The sequence below is a fragment of the Ictidomys tridecemlineatus genome, chromosome 13, assembly GCF_052094955.1.
Source record: "Ictidomys tridecemlineatus isolate mIctTri1 chromosome 13, mIctTri1.hap1, whole genome shotgun sequence".
Lineage (NCBI taxonomy): Eukaryota > Metazoa > Chordata > Mammalia > Rodentia > Sciuridae > Ictidomys > Ictidomys tridecemlineatus.
Window position 1 is genome coordinate 99,579,990 of NC_135489.1, and position 8,608 is coordinate 99,588,597.

The window sequence follows — 8,608 nt, forward strand, 5'->3', positions numbered from 1 at the left end:
ACACACACACACACTCACACACACACACACACACACACACACACACACACACAGAATGGAAGCATCTCCAATACATTTCGCTCAGTGATCGACACCAGATTCCAACGACAACATACTGGAGAGTGCACTTCCAGAATGGTAGAGTGAAGGCAGGATGAACTCACTCTCTCCCCGTTTTCAAAGACAAAAGTATAGGAAGACACATAAAATCAACAATCTGATAAGTCTAAGAATTCATTGCAGCTACAGAAGAACGTGAAAAGCCATCCATCCAGGAGAAAGCAGCGAACCTTGATCAGATGGCAGATCCATGAGGTTCTACCTCGGGCAACTTCTATCACCCCTCCCTCCCAGCTCAGCAGCGAGGTAGCCAAAGGTCACGCGCTTTGCAAGATGGACAGAAGACCTGAGGATTCTGATGCTCTGTTCAAAGTACCATCCCTACAGCACGGGCAATGTTTTGTCCAAACTCAGAGCATCCTGGGGAATCTCGATATCTGACTCAGCTCAGCTGGGGCTTGGGAAAGAGAAAGGTGGCAGGGGGCAGATACCCCTGTGGCATTACCCAAACAGCCACCAACTGCTGGCCACACCTTGGCTGCCTGCTGCTGGGACAACTCCTGCAGTAAACGTGAGCCAGGCCCAGAATTTAAAAGGAAGTCTTAAAGAATCAGAGGACAGAAGGAATCTCAAATGCTCTGACAGGTTCGCGGGGATGGGAGAGGCTGCACACAGAGAGGACCCTGCACAGGCCCTGGAGTGACATGGGACAGGAGGAGCAGCCACTGTTCATCCCTGGTGACCAGAAGGCCCTGTGCCACAGGGAGTGAAAAGGAAGGCTGTTTTGTAAACTGCCCGAGTCTAATGCAGACGTCTTGGCCAAAGGCTCCAGGAAAGGCGTGTAAGGAAATCTGATCGACGACTGGCTAACCAGACAATTACACGCACCCAGATGTGGCCCCAAGGAATCCAGGCTTAAAAATAAAAGGGACTTTAAAAAAATATCTAGCAAGCAGCTCAGTGGTCACACATTACAGTAAATACAGAGACCACAGGACTCGCCAAGGGAAGTGGCAAACACAAAAAACACCAACAACCAAAACGGGAAGGGGAAAAAAAAAGGAAAAGCAAGCACAGCAATTCATTATCCAAATTGTTACTCTATTATCATCTAGAGTGTCCCCAAGAAATACAGGCAAACAAGAAAGTAAGACGTATCCACAGGAAGGGAAGAAATTGAAACAAAAACCCAAAAACTCCTGAACAAAAATAATGTCCCCAATGGGGCCAAGAGTTTGACCTTAACAGACCAAGATTTTAAATGAGCTATTATAAATATGTTCAAAAAACTAGAGAAAAGGGTATCAAAAGAATTATAGGAAATTACAATGATTTTTATCTTCCTAAACAGAGAATATCAATAAAAGGAGTAGAAGAGGCAAATAGAAATTCTAAGAACTCAAAGTACAATATCTGAAATTCTTTAGATGGGCTCAGCAACAGACTTGAGCAGGCTGAAGAAAGAATCAGTCAACTAGAAGACAGAGAAATGGAGATTATCCAGTGAAGAGAAGGAAGAAAAATCAACAGAGCTTACAAGATCTATGGACACCCTCAAGAAGTGCCAACACATCCCCCGCTAACCCCCTGCCCCCCCTTCCCCTCCCACCCCTCTGCCCCATCTAGAATTCATCTATTCCCCCCATGTTCCCCCTCCCTACCCCATTATGAGTCAGCCTCCTTATATCAGAGAAAACATTTGGCATTTGTTTTTTTGGGATTGGCTAACTTCACTTAGCATTATCTTCTTCAATGCCATCCATTTGCCTGCAAATGCCATGATTTTATTCTCTTTTATTGCTGATTAGCAAGGACGGTGGAATGTCATAGACATCATCATCCAAAGTGCATGTATGAAGACACGAATTGGTGTCAACATACTTTATATTCAACCAGAGATATGGAAAATTGTGCTGTACACATGTAATAAGAATTGTAATGCATTCTGCTGTCATTTATTTTTTAATTAAAAAAAAAAAGAAGTACCACACGTATGTAAAGGGACTGCAGTCAGACAGGAGAGAGGACAGAAAAAAGATCTGAAAAACCAAGAGCCAAAAACCTGCCGAATCTGAGATAGGCTTTAATTTACACATTCAAGAAACTCAGGGAACTCCAAGTAGGCTAAACCCTAAGATATCTATAACTACATAGATGATAAGCAAAGAAGACTGTGAGAAGACCAAGAGAGCATCTTGAAAATAGCCAGAGAAGTGACTCATCTGGTACAAGGTTCCCCAGTAGGATGGAGAGCTGGCTCTTCACCAGGAACTAGTGAGGTGACAGTGATGACAACAATAGATTATCAACCAAGGATTCTAGATCCAACTAAATTCTTCTTCAGAGAAGAAAAAGAAGAGGAAGAAGAAGAGGAGGAGGAGGAGAAAACTCTGTCATTCACAGACTGCCCTGTAAGAAATAGTGAAGAAAAAAACAAAAGAACAAGGGACAAGGATTGTAAGTCCCATGGAGGAAAAAATAGAAGCACTGGTAAGAGCAACTATGAAGATACTGTGGAAGATAGCATACACATGTTTTCCGTAACTCTTTTCTTCATTTGTTTGTTTTAAAGGACTCCTACAGTAAACTCTACTTATAAAATTGAGGGTTGATGAACTCATGAAGATACATTGTGTCTGACACTAATAGTTCAAAGGAGAGAGGAAGAAATGAAGATAGTGTGGAGGTTAACTTGTGTGTACTACTGAAATTTAGTATTAATCTAAAACTTTTTAAATCAGACTTAAAATTAAGACACAACCACTAGGAAAATAACAAAACACACAAGAGAGAATTTTAAAAGAAAGTAAAACCAGGAACTATGTAACACAAAACAAGGCAGAAATAGAGGATAAAAAAGACATATCACACACACAAAAACAGTGAAAAACACAGTGGAAGGAAAATCTACCATATTGGTCATCAAAGTAAATAATGTTAAAGGTAAAAAACCCAAAGATCAGCAGACTGGATTTACACTATCCACCCGTATGCTGCTCATATGTGATAGACCTCAGGTTCAAAAATACCAAGAGATTGACAAGGTATGTCACGAAAAGAGCCACCGTGAGAAAGTTGGAGCGGTTACACTAATCTCAGACAAAATAAACTTTAAGGCAAAAAGATGGATATTTTATAATGAGAAGATGGCTCCATCAAAGGTTGGGACAGCCCATCAAAAGCAAGGCGCTAAGCAACTCAGAGAGATCTTGGGGATGTGGCTCACTGGTCAAGCGCCCCTAAGTTCAATCCCTGGCATCCCTCACCCTCCCAAAAAGAAGATTGGGACAGAATATTGTTTGGGGAAAAAATTAAGCTAAAATCCTGTCTTACACTTCATGGAAAAAGTGAATTCTAAGTGATCAAAGATTTAAGTACAAAGCTCTCTGTTCATATAACGAGGAAAAGATCAACAATGCAATTCAGAGAGCAGAAGGACACAAAAAGTTTGAATAAAAATAAATTCCAATGGCTAAGAAATACGAAAAGACTCAAAACCGCAGAGCTAAAAAAAAAAAAAAAAAAAAAAAAAAAGCTAAATTAAAATGAGAGACCCCAGTTCGTTTGTCACCTTGGAAAGGGTGAGAAGCTGAATTTCTCACCTGACCCAGGGCATGAGAATTCCTAAAATCCCCGTGGCACCCTGGGGCCATCTACCCAAAGCAACAAGGTACCTGTGTGCAATTCCAGAGGCAGGAATTAATCTTGCAGCTACTTCGGAAGTCTCATCTTAAGGATACTTGTTCCAGTCATGATTGTCAAAGCAAAAATCAGGAAAACACCCAAATACTAATCAAGCCCGAATTGAGTAAGAGATTGTATTACAGACATACAATGGTTAAATGTAACAGATAATGACATATAATAAATGCACAATAATGACAGGAACAATCACAAGTTTTGAGCACTTAACCCACGCTGGGCACTGGCTAAACCACAACTCATTTGTTTAACCCTCAAAATGAAGATGTGAGTTTTGATTGTCAATGCCGGTCACCACTGCAGAAACCACTGTACGTCACTGGGTTTGCAGCAGGATTAAATTAAGCCAGGTGAGGACCCCCTGTCCGTGGCATGTCTCTCCACAGCACCCTTGGCCATGCACGCCTTGACTGTCCCTGCAGGTCCCACAAGAAACAGGTCTGTACAGAGGCTTTAGGGAGGCAAAGGTGGCAAGCTTCAGTTGGAAAGACTTTAGTGCATTTAGGCATCCCCTTTATAATTGGGTGGTGGGAGGATGGGGGGGTGAATGACACCTCATTTAACTTCAGTTCTGAGTGTTCAAATACGAATGAATTCTACAACTTAAAACACCTCCTGCACTAAATGAAAGGTCTTGTATTTAGATTTCCCTGCCCCACCCCGTGCACATCTGACAGTTTGAGAAAACAGCCCGCGTGTTCCATTTCCTGAACATCTTCCATTCACCATGTCTAGATACCAGGTACCATTAAGAGGATGTCTGATTTCTGCAGTATGAAAAGCAAAGATTTTTCAGTGACAATGTAAGCTTTTGTATTGGGGGGGGGGAACCTATTGTAATATCAAAGTTGAATATACGGAACCAATTTAAACCACTGCTAGTTAGTGGTTATCATAAAAATGCTGGTCGTTGCTAACAACTTTTTTTCTCTGGACCAATCACTTCTAAATGTCTCCTTTTAAAGGAAAAGAATCTACTGAAAGAATGAAGCTGGCAATCATATTGCCAGACACCACTAATTCCCCATGCCTCTCTGAAAAAGGATATTTCTTCAATGCATTGTTTTACCTAATTGAGACTCGTAAACTCATAAATCATGGTGGTTTTTTTTTCCCCAGTCAGAAGCCCTAAATTAATCAATCATGGCATCACGTCACGGGCAATTACCGCAGGGTAGATGCGCCTGCCTGTCTCTCCAGACTGCAGGTGGGCCCTCAGCTGGGTATTTGTAAAGGCACTTTGCCTTGACAACCAAGTGGCACTCGGGAATCTCGGTTATTATTGCAAAAACATTGATGAATGTCCACAGAGGGGCAGCCCAGGAAGGCAGTCCACTCACACCCCACTGACTTGCAGCAAGTTGAGCAGCTGATTCAGAGGCAAATGAGCTCAGCAGGGGCTCACTTGTGAGGCACATGTTCCCCACAGGTGATCTGTACTTTCCTAAAATGTGCTTCCTGTCTCCAGCCCTTTCTGTTTTAATCCTGAGAACCCATTTACACCCTTTCTACCTTTTCTATCTCCCCGCATCCCCTCACTCCCACCCTGGGGCTCCTATCATGGATGCCTGTGATGAGGTGTCCTGCTGAGATTCCGGGTCTGGGTGACCACAAGCTGGCTGTGCACGGGTGGGGGGCTGATGCCCGGGCTCACATTTCCTTGGCTATGAGATGCTTCCTGTTCTGCCTCCAGGAAACCCCAGCCAGACACAACCTGGGGGGGGTCTCATTTCTGCTATAATCTGACCCTGTGTCTATGACGCTGCTGGACCTTAGGGTCAGGGAAACAGGAGGGACGGAGGACACCAGGCACAGAAAATCACCTGTAGGAGATTCGCCCAGAGAGAACACCATCCCGGGGGGCCTGCTCATGAGGACTTTCCACAGAGACACGAGTTAAGGAGAGAGCTTTCTCTCTCTCTCTCTCTCTCTCTCTCTCTCTCTCTCTCTCTCTCTCTCTCTCTCTCCCTCCCTCCCTTCCTCCGTTCCTCGCTCTCTCCTTACTCGGGGCCCCTCTGGGGGGTGGAGGAAGCTGTAATAGAACCCTTCTCTGTTTCAAGTTCCAGTTCCCTTCCCACCTTCCGCAGGTCACTTCCTCTACTCCTTGGCGTCTCCTGGGTGGGGGCCAGGGATATGGTACAAGCCCTCCCACCCAGGCAGCGTCCACGGGTCTGGGGCTGCGGAGCTCTGCCGTGGTCCAGTCCACCGCGGGTATCTTCTGCGTAGTTTGCAGTCCACACTCCTCAGAGTTGAAATAAAATTTAGGTGTGATTCAGTCCGGCTCTCACCTCCCGGCTCTATTCTTCTCGTTCACAGAGGGAAGCTGAGACCCCAGAGGACGTGGTGTGCTGGGAAAGTCCCACCTTCACCCCAGGAGAGAGGCCCTGTGCCAATCCTGCCTCTGCCACCTCAGCTTTGAACCCAGGCCAAGGGTGGGGGCGGGGGAGTCTCCTTAAGTGCAAAATGAGGATAAAGAGCCCTCACTCCCTGGGGGGGAGGGGCTTCAGTGAAACCTTCTTGATGGTCGTCTTCGCATTCCTTAGAGTTGACACACACGCCCCTTTCTTCAGTCTGTTCCCCTTTCCTGGGCGTTTTCCCTCCTGCAACAGTTCATTTGAAAGACACCAGCAATGCCCAGGACCCCTGTGACCTTTTTCTGACAGTGGCCACAGCTCTTTCCTCATGGGACACCCAGGGCTGTCAGCACCAGGCACACCACCCCAGGGATGTGTGACCTGCCACCACTAAACCCAGGACAACTGTGCCTGAGAAGGGACGGGATAAGTGGAGCAGGACCAGTAATTAAGCCCGGCTTTCCTCACATCCTCAGCCCTCCTCCTTTTTTAGGAATCCAACCTGGTGCCCCAGGCATGCTAAGCAAGCACTCTGCCACTGGGACACAGCCCCAGCCCTGTATGCTTCTTCCTAAGTGCTGGCTTCGTAGAGAATCGCAGGCATCAGCGTCCCCGACTTGACAACAGTCTGACTTATCATTTTTCAACTTTATGGTGGTGCCCGACCCGTCAGAATTTGGTAGAAACCATACTTAGGATTTTGAATGGGGCTCTTTGTCGGTAGCGGTGACCTGCAACTCCCAGTTAGTTTGATGGCCAAGGGGGAGAAAGAAAGAATTTATTGCCAAGGGGGTGGGGGTGGGGACTCTACAAGGTGCTCCTCGCTAAGCTCTGAGGCGCTGTAGGCTGATTGTATCTGATGCGTTTCCACTTAATGATATTGTTTATGATCATTATCAAGATGTAACCTCTCTGTAGGTCAAAGAGCATCTGAGTTGGCAAAGCATCTGTAGCTGGTTGGTCACTGGCTGGAAAGAGACTCCAAGTGCCCAGAAATTTGGACTATGTCAAGGATCACAGGGCCTGTAGCCAAGAGGGGATCACAGGGCCTGTAGCCAAGAGGGGACCAATTCCCGTGGCCTCCCCTTTGAGGGTAGCTGAGCTCGACCGCAATAAAATCTGAAACACAAAACAAACGGCCGCCAGAGAGAAGCACAGCCCGGGGCCGGAAAGAAGCAGAGGGGGTGGGGTGGGGGGGACGGGGACCAGGCGTCCACCCCAGGAACAGCCTGATCCAACGCACAGCCTCTCCATCTTCAAGTCCCTGCCCAGCTGGTTTCACATAGTCACTGCACGACAGTAAAGTTCACAGCCGTGTTTCCAAAGAGACTCATGATTTATGCAAACACGCCATTCCTCCATATGCACTGGATCGAAGACAGCAAGGAGCCCTTAATGGGCCACAGCCCCATTTAAAATATTTACCGAAAGAGATGCCAAGTCTAGCACCATGTAAAAGTCGACGGGGAGAAGAGGTCTGGAAAACTTCCATCCTGGAGGGTAGAGTCTCACAGAAAGGAGGACACGGGGCCAAGGCAGCCCACAAGGGCCTCGGGGAACCCCCTGCCTTCTATGGGTGTGTGCACCCCAACACCAGAAGGTGAATCTCACCATCCCCAGCCCTCCCTTTTCCTCCCACCATTATTATTATTATTATTATTTTTTAATGTAAAGAATTTTAAGCCTGGAAGAGCTTCGTGTGTGATTGTTACGTGCTGTTTATTTACAGAGCTGGGAATGGAACCCAGGGCCTTCTGAGCTATCTCCCCAGTCCACCTGGAAAAATTTAAAATCCCTTCTCCATGGTTAACTGCCCAGGCCCCAATCCCTTGGTCTCCCACGTTTTCACAATCCACTCCACTTTGTCCAACCTGGTATAGGAGTGTTCAGGTCTAACTGCTTTTCTGAAGTTTCCCTTTTTCTGGGGAAAGTTCCTGTGCACCTGTCTTATGTCTGTTTAATTCTTAGGCCTGGGAAGGACGCCCGGGAGGCTGAGGAGCAATAGTCACCCCCATCCCTCCCCCCCCCACACACACACTGGGATAAGTCTACTGAACACAAGTCCTGGAAGAGGAGACCCAGCAGTCTTCCATGCAGCTCGGCATCTCTGGAACCAGCTCCCAGAAGCTGCTTTGAACACCAGTCCACCAGGTCAGGTTTGCAGGGCAGGTTCACAGACCATAGTCTAAAAAGTCTCCATTCATCCTTTTTCCAGTTTCTTTAGACTCTAGCTGACCCCAAGGCCTTGTGCTCAAAGGGAGGAGTGAAAACGGAAAGAACTCAGGTTCTCCAGACAGAAAAAGGACAAGGAGAAAGAGACATCCACCTGAGATGGATGACCTCCTCCGGGAGGCAGAATCTGGTCCCCTGAGCAAGCCGCGCCCAGCGCCTCTCAACCTGAGAAGGTGGTATCCCCCTCAGGACAGTGGAATGGGCCTTGGAGAACTGAGGTCCTCCTGCCTCAGCCTCTCAGGCCACTAGAATCACAGGCA